Here is a 12,851-nt window from a genome sequence, read left to right as displayed (position 1 = left end):
GAAGGCCTTGACACGGGATAAGAGGACGAGGAGGCGGGTACTCTTGAAGAATATGCCATAGTGCTACCATTCAAATTACCATAAAGGAAGCGGTGTGCAGCGAAGATTGTGCTGATAGGGGCAGAGGCCTAGGATCTAGACAATGGTGCACTAATTTCAGCGAAGTCGGTGGACTTCGAGAGCTACTAGGCGACGGACTGTCCTAGAGTGGTGTTTCGTCTAGGTGAGACCCGAGAGCGAGTGGACGAAGGTCGATTGCCAAATGAGCGAACACAATCGAAGGTGGAAGAGGCCTTACGATGTGTTGGCAGAGGCTACATATGGATGGATCACAATCCGAGTTCATCCTACACGGATCAGAATACAATAGAGATGTCACCACGAGGCGATAAGGTGCAGCGAATCGTGGTGGAACAGTTTGTGGCAATGCGATACACACGAATCTAGTCCCATGAGGGACTATATCATATAGAGATATGATCAGGAGTTATTGGGAGCTCCACTTCAATGAACAATACGACAGCAAGAAGGGCTATAGATTCAAAGAGTGAAAGTTATGATATCGTAGAGGCGAATCTTACATGAGTGTAGCAAATTTTGCATCGGATGAAAGCCTTAGTCATCAGCATATAGGGGGGCTGTGTACCACCGAGGGAAAAGTTCGAATGCAAGTATCAATGAGTCCTATGGGAGAGACTTGATCATGCAGAGGTATGATCAAAGTAGTTGGAGAGTTGGACTATTTCAGAGCTCATATTCTCTTAAGGGAGCCAAGCAAGTTAGAGGACAAGGTCAAATATGCGAACGTTGCTACCAAGTGTTGAATCACGTATTTTGATGATGAAACTACTTGATATATGTTTATGATTTAATCTGCGTTTTGAGTGACGCAGGATGCTTTGATCAGGATGAGACAATTAAAGCAGGAACATCATGTTGTACCGAAGGAACATGTCAGAAGATTAGACGTCGGGCCGGTGGATCGGTCGACGTATCGACAGAAGGCTTCGGGCCGTGGACTTAGGCATCGGGCCAAGAAGAGCGGTTATTGTGCCAAGGATATCGGAGTTGCGGAGTCAACTGGCCGATTGGGCAATAGGCCGCAGGAGAGGACGATGCGCCGAAGAATCAGACGAAGCGTCGAGGGACCAATGACATGCCGGACAACTTGGTTAATTGCTTAGGATTAATTGTCTCGATCGAAGTTTTGTTTTAATTGTGCAGGATTAACTATGATAACGATGAAGACATAAAGCGAAACAAAGTGTCGGAGTCAAGCGCGAAGGATTTGTTGCGAGTTCGAGAGTTCGACGGAAGTCCGAAGGTTCGTCGGGAATGCTACTAGAACTAGCCGAGAATGAGTTGGGAGCTTGCCGAAGGGTTTTTCGGAAGCTCGCCGGAAGGTTCGTTGGGAGTTCGCGGAGCTCGCCGAGAAAGATCGGAGCTTGCCGAAGAAGCTCGTTGGAACTCGCTAAGAACAAATCGTGAAGTCTAGGAGCTTGCCGGGAGTCCGCAGAATGGTTTCCGAGAGTTCATCGGAAGACCGCCGGAAGTTTGCCGGAAGCTCGCCAGAAGAAGTCTTGACTTGCGGACTTTGTAATAGCTTAGAAAATGTCTTTAAAATCATAGTTAGCACATTAATTAGGGTTAGGATTAGGTGTTAATCCTATAACCCAAGTAGGGGCCAATTAGGCCCAAGTTCGGACTGGTTTGGGCCAAGTTTGGAGCCAAACCAAGTGAGCTGAAATAGTGAAAGAGGTGGCACCGCCCCAGCCAGGAGGTGGCACCGCCTAGGCTAAGCCTCCCAGCGAGACTGGGCGGTGCAACCTCCCCAGCCAGGAGGTGGCACCGCCTGAGCTCAGTCTTCGAGCAAGACTGGGCGGTGTAACCTCCCTGACAGAGAGGTGGCACCGCCTAAGCTCGGTCTTCGAGCTCTGGCAAAGAGGTGCAACCGCCTCAGTCAAGAGGTGGCACCGCCTGGGCTCAGTCTTCGAGCTCTGCCAGGCGGTGCAACCTCTCCAGTCAGGAGGTGCAACCGCCTGATCCCAAAATTCCGGGATTTGATCGTTTTGAGCTCCAAATTTGAACTGGGTTGGGGCCTATAAATACCCCACCCATTCAGCACTGAAAGCACAGAACACACACTCGAAATCTTGCTATCTTTCTGTGTTTCTTAGAGCTCAAAACTGCTAGTTCTCCTCTTTCTATTCTTCAAGTTTGAGTTGTAAAGAGAGGAGAGAAAACTTCTGTAAGGGTTGTCTCCTAAGCCCGTCAAAAGGAGTGAATCTGTAAGAGGGTAGTTGGCCTTCGCCTATTGAAGGAAGGCTTCTAGTTGACGTCGGTGACCTCGTCGGTGGAGGAAGCCAAAAGTGGAGTAGGTCAAGACTGACCAAACCACTCTAAATCTCTGGTTTGCTTTCATTTTGAGCACTTTATCATTACTGCAAACCTCCTACATAGCTACTGCTCTCTGCGCTTTTACGAACAAGTTTCTAAGTTCTGTTCTTTTCAAATCTGCATCCAGACGTAAATCGGTGTTTTCGTACGATCTCTACATTACGGTTTACACTTACGTTTTGATTCTATTTATAACTGTAAACTGTCTTCTGCGCTTTTACGAACGAGTTTCTTTGCAGTTTACGTTTACGTCTTGATTCTGTTTATAACTGCAAACTGATTTCTGCGAACGAGTTTCTTTGCAGTTTACGTTTACGTCTTGATTCTGTTTATAACTGCAAACTGATTTCTGCGAACAAGTTTCTTTGCAGTTTACGTTTACGTCTTGATTCTGCTTAGACGTAAAACTGTGTTTTAGACGTAAACTACTTTTAAACGTAAAACTACGTTTAGACGTAAAACTGCATTTAGACGTAAACTGCGTTTAGACGTAAAACTACGTTTAGACGTAAAACTGCGTTTAGACACAAACTGCGTTTAGACGTAAAACTACGTTTAGACGTAAAACTGTGTTTAGACGTAAAACTGCGTTTAGACGCAAACTGCACTACGCTCAGACGCAATCTGATCTTAGACGTAAACTGCGCTCAGACGCAAACTGCGCTTAAACGCAATCTGCGCTTAGACGCAAACTACGCTTAGACGCAATCTGAGTTTAGACGTAAACTGCGCTTAGACGCAAACTGCGCTTAAACGCAATCTGAGCTTAGACGCAAACTACGCTTAGATGCAAACTGCGCTTAGACGCAATCTGCATTTAGACGCAAACTGCAAACTGCATAAATTGCGCTTAGACGCAAACTGTGTTTAGACATAAACTGCACTTAATCATAAGTAATCTTAGAATTGGCTTTTGCATTAAAATAGTTTTTATCGAACGAACGCAGCTTTCGTTTTTAATCGCTGAAAGATTTCCGCTGCACTAATTCACCCCCCCCCCCCCTCTTAGTGCTCTCGATCCTAACAATTGGTATCAGAGCGGGGTATTTCTCATTTCGGATTTACACCCGAGAGAAATGGCTCTTCAAGAGGGCTTTTCGGTCTTTCGTCCACCGTTCTTTAACGGATTGGACTACACTTATTGGAAAACTCGAATGAGAGTTTTCTTGATTTCTCTAAATCTGGATTTATGGAATATCGTTGAAAACGGTTTTCAACTTCCCTCTAAACCGATGAACGATTGGTCGGATTTAGAGAAGAAGTATTTTTCTTTAAACACAAAGGTTATGAATGCCTTATTTTGCGCTTTGGACAAAAATGAGTTCAATCGGGTTTCTTTGTGCGAAACGGCTTTCGATATTTGGCGCACTCTTGAAATCACGCATGAGGGAACTAGTAGAGTCAAAGACTCGAAAGTAAATATTTTACTACATGATTTCGAGCTTTTTAATATGAAACCAAGCGAAACCGTTGTTAACATGTACACCCGTTTTACGGATGTCGTCAATGGTTTAAAATCACTTGGTAAAAGCTTTTCGGATTTTGAACTCGTTAACAAAGTTTTGCGCTCACTTTCTAAAACTTGGGATTCAAAAGTAACTACTATTCAAGAATCGAAAAACTTGAACCAATTTCCACTTGAAGAACTAATTGGTTCATTGATCACATATGAAATGGTGCACAATGCACATGATGAACATGTTGAACACAATTACCTTCCAAAGAACAGGAAGGATTTGAAACTCTGGACAAATGAATGCCACTTGAGCGATGACTCAAGTGATGAGGACAATGATGAACAAAACAACCTTCCAAAGAACAGGAAGGATTTGGGACATAGAACATTTGAAGACCACTCGAGCATAAGCTCAAGTGATGGTGAACTTAAACTACAAATGAAACGAAAATTAAAAAGCAAAAAGAATCAAACTACTTGCTTTAAACGCAAGAAGAAGAACAAAAATTGGGATGAATCGAGCTCCTCCGAAGAAGAGAAAGTCAACAAAAGCAAGGCGGCAAACTACGCCTTAACAGCCCACAATGATGAGGTAATCGAAATCCCCCTAATTTATTTTGAAATTACTTGATGCTTTCATGATGTATTTTTCTCTTTTAGTTTAGAATTAATTTTCTTAAAAATTACATGTTAAAAAAAATTATTATGATCATACTAGGTAATTTCGAAAATGATAATATTGCATATTTTATGATAAACAAATAAAATGATCTTGATTGAAAATATGAAATCATGGTTAAGAAGTAATAATGTGCATTACGTTGATTTCCATTGTTATTTCTCGATTTTGATTAAAGATAATGTTTGATTTGAAGAAATGCATAATGATGAAATTAAATATTTCGATTGACAATTTCATGCATGAGATATACATGATGATTTTTGTGATTGATGGTTTTATGATGAAATTCATTTTACGATCCTAAACGTTGATGCATGTTTTCATTTGACATAAATGAAAAGGCATGCTAACATGAAATCGATCACTTAAGATGAAACACTTAAAAAAGGGGAGAAATATATGAATTGATGCTATAAACACTATGCTATGATTATCCCATGCTTGCATCACCAAGAAATATATGATTGCTATCATTGCTATATGCCCTGTATCAAGATATCAAACAAAAATTTGCATCATACGAGCTGATATCTTACCATGTGATGCAATGCTACACTTGCCAAAATATTCGAAATGTGTACATCATGCCCTGTATCAAGATATCAAACAAAATCTTGCTTCACAGTTTTATGCATTGATATCTTACCATATGATGAAATGCTACAATTGATGAACACTTGAAATGTAATCCCCTATCTTATTGATTTTTCAATAAATCTATGCTTGTCATACATGAATTTATTGAATGTAATTTTGAGGATGATTTCAAATTTGACAAATGCTTGATTCGTATTTACGACATAAGATACACTTTAAATATGAATCATGCATCAATCATGTTAAATGCTTCAATCATTTTCTATCTCTAGAGTTCTCGATTTTGATGAAATACAAGTGATAAATTCATTTATGATATCTTGTAAATCACTTGAATTATGAATGAGTTTTTTATGATGCGTTAAAAGAATCACTTAAAAAGAAAATGCTTTTCCTATCTTATCGAGATTAATGATTTCATGATATTGTGTGAATCTCGAAATTGATTTTGATGAAATAGTAATAACGTTATTCATGTTATGAATCTTAAAAATGATAATATGCTTCATGTGATAATATGAATACATGAAACACTTATGATATTCCGTGTATTCATAAAATATTTATCTCATCATCCAATAACTCTTCTTGATATTGCTTATGAGATGAAATGAAATAATGCATGAAATACAAATGAGGAGTCAATGATCATGCATAATAGGATGTAATGAATTCTGACATTTAGATACCATCGTTTGAATATCTATGATTATGTTGCCAAAATGATATATCATGAATGCTTGAATATCATGTTTGATATGCTCATGATGATGATTGATTTTTCGGTATCGTGCATAAAAAAAAAAAAAAATGAAATGTAATGTTAATGAATTTGTGCATTGAAACTATAATGATGAACAAATAAGAATGATTACTTACCTTTGTCATGATTTAGAAATTGATGTAAAGGGTTTTTCCCTTCTTTTTGACAATGACAAAGGGGGAGATAGATTGCTAGCACAATTCAAGAAAAAGGCAAAAATTACAAAAGAGAAGATGCAAATGTAACACTTGCCAAATTGTTTGCTTGCCTCATGTAAAACATTATCTCTTGCTAGTTTGGCAGTTTGCTAGCTTGCACTTTGCAAAGAAAGCAAAAATGACACTTCTCAAAAGAGAAGAAAGAGCTTGTTATCTTGAACATCACAAGCTTGCCAAACAAAAATTTGCAAAAGTGCTATCTTGCCTATCTCAAGAAGCAAAACTTGCATATCGTAAAAATTTGCTAGCTTACAACTTGCATATTTCAAGAAGCAAGAGTTGCCTTCTTGAACATCTCTAAATTGCTAGCTTGCAAGTTCTAAAATGTTGCAACATTGCTAGCTTGCATGTTATAAAATTGCTATCTTGTATGCTGTAAAACTTGCATATCTAAAACTTGATAGCTTGAATGTTCTAAGCATGATGTAACATTTGCTAAATTTTTTGGCTTCAAAACTGCATGATGATAAAACTTGATAATATGTTTTTCATGCAATAAGTTAAACCAATATCACAAACACTTGATTGTGATACTTCTCCTTTTTGTTGATGACAAAGGGGGAGAAGTATGTTGATGAAAGTATGTTGATGACATGACATGTGATGCATATGTTCATGTTGACGTGTTGCAAGTATTCATGATGAATATTGCAATGACTTGAATTCAGTTTGAATTCAAGGTTCTATCAATATGGCATATTGATAGGGGGAGTTTGTTTAAACTATGGGAGTTAAGGTTAACTCCGTTTATGATGACATGTTGCATAGATTTTTGAATCTAAGAGTTTCTATCAATAAGGCATATTGATAGGGGGAGTTTGTTTAAACTCCGGGAGTTAAGTTTAACTCCGTCATCAAATAGTTGTCATCATCAAAAAGGGGGAGATTGTTGAATCTCGTATTTTGATGATGAAACTACTTGATATATGTTTATGATTTAATCTGCGTTTTGAGTGACGCAGGATGCTTTGATCAGGATGAGACAATTAAAGCAGGAACATCATGTTGTACCGGAGGAACATGTTAGAAGATTGGACGTCGGGCCGGTGGATCGGTCGACGTATCGACAGAAGGCTTCGGGCCGTGGACTCAGGCATCGGGCCAAGAAGAGCGGTTATTGTGCCAAGGATATCGGAGTCTTGACTTGCGGACTTTGTAATAGCTTAGAAAATATCTTTAAAATCATAGTTAGCACATTAATTAGGGTTAGGATTAGGTGTTAATCCTATAACCCAAGTAGGGGCCAATTAGGCCCAAGTTCGGACTGGTTTGGGCCAAGTTTGGAGCCAAACCAAGTGAACTGAAATAGTGAAAGAGGTGGCACCGCCCCAGCCAGGAGGGGGCACCGCCTAGGCTAAGCCTCCCAGCGAGATTGGGCGGTGCAACCTCCCTGACAGAGAGGTGGCACCGCTTGAGCTCGGTCTTCGAGCTCTGGCAAAGAGGTGCAACCGCCTCAGTCAAGAGGTGGCACCGCCTGGGCTCAGTCTTCGAGCTCTGCCAGGCGGTGCAACCTCTCCAGTCAGGAGGTGCAACCGCCTGATCCCGGAATTCCGGGATTTGATCGTTTTGAGCTCCAAATTTGAACTGGGTTGGGGCCTATAAATACCCCACCCATTCAGCACTGAAAGCACAGAACACACACTCGAAATCTTGCTATCTTTCTGTGTTTCTTAGAGCTCAAAACTGCTAGTTCTCCTCTTTCTATTCTTCAAGTTTGAGTTGTAAAGAGAGGAGAGAAAACTTCTGTAAGGGTTGTCTCCTAAGCCCGTCAAAAGGAGTGAATCTGTAAGAGGGTAGTTGGCCTTCGCCTATTGAAGGAAGGCTTCTAGTTGACGTCGGTGACCTCGTCGGTGGAGGAAGCCAAAAGTGGAGTAGGTCAAGACTGACCAAACCACTCTAAATCTCTGGTTTGCTTTCATTTTGAGCACTTTATCATTACTGCAAACCTCCTACATAGCTATTGCTCTCTGCGCTTTTACGAACAAGTTTCTAAGTTCTGTTCTTTTCAAATCTGCATCCAGACGTAAATCGGTGTTTTCGTACGATCTCTACATTACGGTTTACACTTACATTTTGATTCTATTTATAACTGTAAACTGTCTTCTGTGCTTTTACGAACGAGTTTCTTTGCAGTTTACGTTTACGTCTTGATTCTGTTTATAACTGCAAACTGATTTCTGCGAACGAGTTTCTTTGCAGTTTACGTTTACGTCTTGATTCTGTTTATAACTGCAAACTGATTTCTGCGAACAAGTTTCTTTGCAGTTTACGTTTACGTCTTGATTCTGCTTAGACGTAAAACTGTGTTTTAGACGTAAACTACTTTTAAACGTAAAACTACGTTTAGACGTAAAACTGCGTTTAGATGTAAACTGCGTTTAGACGTAAAACTACGTTTAGACATAAAACTGCGTTTAGACACAAACTGCGTTTAGACGTAAAACTACGTTTAGACGTAAAACTGTGTTTAGACGTAAAACTACATTTAGACGCAAACTGCACTGCGCTCAGACGCAATCTGATCTTAGACGTAAACTGCGCTCAGACGCAAACTGCGCTTAAACGCAATCTGCGCTTAGACGCAAACTGCGCTTAGACGCAATCTGAGTTTAGACGTAAACTGTGCTTAGACGCAAACTGCGCTTAAACGCAATCTGAGCTTAGACGCAAACTGCGCTTAGATGCAAACTGCGCTTAGACGCAATCTTCATTTAGACGCAAACTGCAAACTGCATAAATTGCGCTTAGACGCAAACTGTGTTTAGACATAAACTGCACTTAATCATAAGTAATCTTAGAATTGGCTTTTGCATTAAAATAGTTTTTATCGAACGAACGCAGCTTTCGTTTTTAATCGCTGAAAGATTTCCGCTGCACTAATTCACCCCCCCCCCCCTCTTAGTGCTCTCGATCCTAACACCAAGGAAGTTAAGGAGAACAGAATCGGTGTAAACCCTACAACATGATGGCAGAGGCCATACATGGGAGTTACAGTCTGTCTTTTTATCGACCAAGGGGAACTGCTAGGAGAACACAAAGGTGTTGAAGTAGGGGGTTGAAAGGGGCGAGGAAGCGATGACGAGTCTAGAGTGACTTAGCTACCCAAAACAAAGCATCAATTAAAATGGAGGTGGACTCAAAAGAGTGCCCTAGAGACATCTACCGATCGTGAAGAAGGGGATGCAAATATAAGAAGACAGATAGTAGGGCCATGGGCATGACAACGCCATGGTACCGCAGAGGCGGGACTTCCGTGAAGTCATTGATTTCTTGCTCTCATGGAGGGAGAGCGCTTGGTCATGAAAGGGGCTAAGAAGGTGGAGCATGCAGAGACAAACTCCAAGTACCAAGACAAGGCTGAAAGGCAGAGGCCAAGGAATTTCGTAAGACCGGTGTCAACAAGCTTCTCATTAAGATAGTTGAAAGTGAAGGACTTCGGGTCGTGCAAGAGTGCATGACCAAGGAACGAAGTAGGTAGTACGCGGTGCTATACCTTTGCTACTCTATGGAGTAAGCGGCAAAGTTGATGGAGAAGACGGTACAATCCCAAAGGCAGCCAAAACTATTAAAGACTTACTCTAAGTTGAGGTGAAAACTTCTTACATTCCAAAAGTTTGATGGCATTGAGAAGGTGAATCACAGTAGCTAACTCAACGCAAGGAGTGCAAACACTTCAAGTGCTTCAGAAGTGTGAGCAATGAGCAGACGAAGGCTAGTAACTAGCTCGATGTATGGAGAACAACCCTCGAGGAGATGGGCGAAGTCAAGTAACCTTTGCCTTCTCAACTCTTAAAAGAATAAGCGAAACTGAGTACCCCAATTCTCTTATCTATCCAGTAGAGGAGCTTTGCACATATTCAAAAACCATTCGAAGAAACTAAATAGAAGACAATAGTTATCAAATACTCACCAATGGTGATTAGTGCTATTGAGAGTAGATTATCCGCTTCATTTCCTAACAAAATGCCAATCGAAAGCGAAAGTGATGCAAATCTACTTGAAAGTGACAACTAAGTGAAAGAAGAGTCGATGGACAAATTTTGTGGAGGAAGGACCCAAAAACTTTAAAAGTATGCGAGACGATGCTCGTTAAAACTCCAATAAGCATCCGCCCAGTTCAAGCAGCATAAGATATTTGAGAGACTAGCGCATAGTAAGGATGGTCTTTTCTTTCATATGAAGGATCCGCAGGAACCAACAGGGATCAACACAGCTCAGCCAACCCCACACAAGAGTCAAAGTCATTAGCGAGTTGAAACAGCATGACAGATCAAAAGTTCGACTATTCAATAACAGTAGTGGAGAGTAGTTGGGAACCAAGAGGCACATTACAACTTGAACAAAAAATTGAAGACTTAACAAAGACGAGGAGTTGCAATGTCGACAAAGGCTTCGACAAGGACGTCGAAGGAATAAGTGGGGAAGAATGTCATGGACAAAATTGTAAATGAGATGTTCGACGCAATGCTTATGTATGTCCGTGTATTTTGGTTTGTTCAAGCTTTGCACAACATGTAAAGGGCTGATAGTAGGCTTAGCAGCCCTATTTTCTTTCGGCCTGTAGTGGACCATTTTAGATCATTTGTTGTGCAATTGTTTAGAGCTTGTAAAGTCTATTTATAATTTGCATTAGCTATGAAGTGTTTTCTGAAACGATTGCTTGTGGATCCCGAGTGAGGCGTTTTCTTAAACCTGTTTTCTCTTTTATCGGTCCTAAGAGACTATAGGAGATTTTGGGGAGGCTGACTGATAGAACCCTTACAGATTCTAAACTTGGGGTTGATCTCTTTAGGGGATCGGCCTCCTTGGAACTTTATAGGGGTTCCTCCCTCCAAGTTGCTGCTCAAAGGCTGCATAAAAGATTCATCTATTGCTTGTGAAAAGAGGAGGAATACATGACTATTTATAGGGCTTCTAAACCCTAACTCCTAATAGGACTCCTACTTAAGACTCTTACTTCTAACCAACTCCTAATAGGACTCTGTTAGAACCCTTGCAGATACTAAACTTGGGGTTGATCTCTTTAGGGGATTGGCATCCTTGGAACTCTATAGGGGTTCCTCTCTCCAAGTTGCTGCTCAAAGGCTGTAGAAAAGATTAATCTATTGCTTAAGAAAAGAGAAGGAATACATGGCTATTTATAGGGCTTCTAAACCCTAACTCCTAATAGGACTCCTACTTAAGACTCTTACTTATAACCAACTCCTAATAGGACTCCTAGTCAAGACTCCTATTCCCTTACAACTCCTAATTCTTCTCTAAGAAAACACCTCTTACATGAATGCCCTGTTGAATCTCGGATTTTGATGACAAAGTCAATTGTCATTTGTTATCTAATCCATATGTTGAGACAAGTGTGCAGGATTAACTACGATAAAAGTAAGACATGCAGCAGGAGTTGCGCCGGAGTCAAGACAATGATCACGTTGGGAGTTCGAGAGTTCGACGGAAGTTCGGACAGTCGTCGGGGGTTCTACAGGGACAAATCCGAGAAGTCCATAAGCTTTCCAAAGAAGCTCATTGGAACTCGCCAAGTGTATCGTCGCAAGTCCAGGAGTTTGCCGGAAGTCCGTAGGAGCATCACCGAGGGTTCATCGGATGATCGACGGAAGTTCGCCGGAAGAAGCGATTGACGCACCGGAGCAAGTTGTAGTAAATGTCTTAGGGAATATCGTAGTTAGCACAATGATTAAGTTGGAAATGGGAGGTGATCCCATTAACTTAATCTTGGGGCAATTGGGCCCTTGAAAAACCCAAATTGGGCCGAATGGATCAACCCATTTGGACCCTGATTTCTGCCTGGCGGTTGAACCGCCCAAGGCAGGAGGTTGCACTGCCTGGGCTCAGTCTCCGAGTGAGACTGGGAGGTGCAACCACTCCAGCCAGGCGGTGGCACCGCCTGGGCTTAGTCTCTGAGCGAGACTGGGCGGTGCAACCTCCCTTGACAGGAGGTGGCACCGCTTGGGCTCGGTCTCCGAGCACTGGCTGAGCGGTGCAACCGCCTCAGTCAGGAGGTTGCACCGCCTGAGCTCGGTCTTCGAGCTCTGGCAGGAGGTGCAACCGCCCCTGACAGGAGGTGGCACCGCCCAGAGGCTCAGTCTTCGAGCTCTGCCAGGCGGTGCAACCGCTCCAGTCAGGAGGTGCAACCGCCAGATCCCGGAATTCCGGGAATTGATAGTTTTGAGCTCCAAATTTGAACTGGGTTGGGGCCTATAAATACCCCACCCATTCAGCACTAAAAAAGCACAGAATACACACCGAAATCTTGATCTTGTTCTGTGATTTTTAGAGCTCAAAATTGTTGTAAAGGCCAAAAGTTCTTCTTCCTCTTTTCTTCCAAGTTTTGAGCTGTAAAGAGAGGAGAGAAAATTCTGTAAGGGTTGTCCCCTAAGCCCGTCAAAAGGAGTGATACTGTAAAAGGGTGGTTGACCTTTGCCTATTGAAGGAAGGCCTCTAGTTGACGTCGGTGACCTCGTCGGTGGAGGAAGCCAAAAGTGGAGTAGGTCAAGATTGACCGAACCACTCTAAATCTCGGTTTGCATTTACTTTGAGCATATTACCTTTATTGCAAACCTCCTCTAAAGCCTACTGCTTTCTATGCATATACAATCGGGTTTCAAGCTTTGCACTTTCCTAATCAGCGTTTAGACGTAAATCTATTTTTTCGTACGATCATCATATTTCAGTTTGCGTTTACGTTTTGATTTCAATCATAACTGCAAACTGCCTTTATATCCT

This window comes from Musa acuminata, chromosome BXJ3-6 (assembly GCF_036884655.1).
Source record: "Musa acuminata AAA Group cultivar baxijiao chromosome BXJ3-6, Cavendish_Baxijiao_AAA, whole genome shotgun sequence".
NCBI lineage: Eukaryota > Viridiplantae > Streptophyta > Magnoliopsida > Zingiberales > Musaceae > Musa > Musa acuminata.
The sequence above is the reverse complement of the archived record's forward strand: the minus strand, read 5'-3'. Positions refer to the sequence as shown.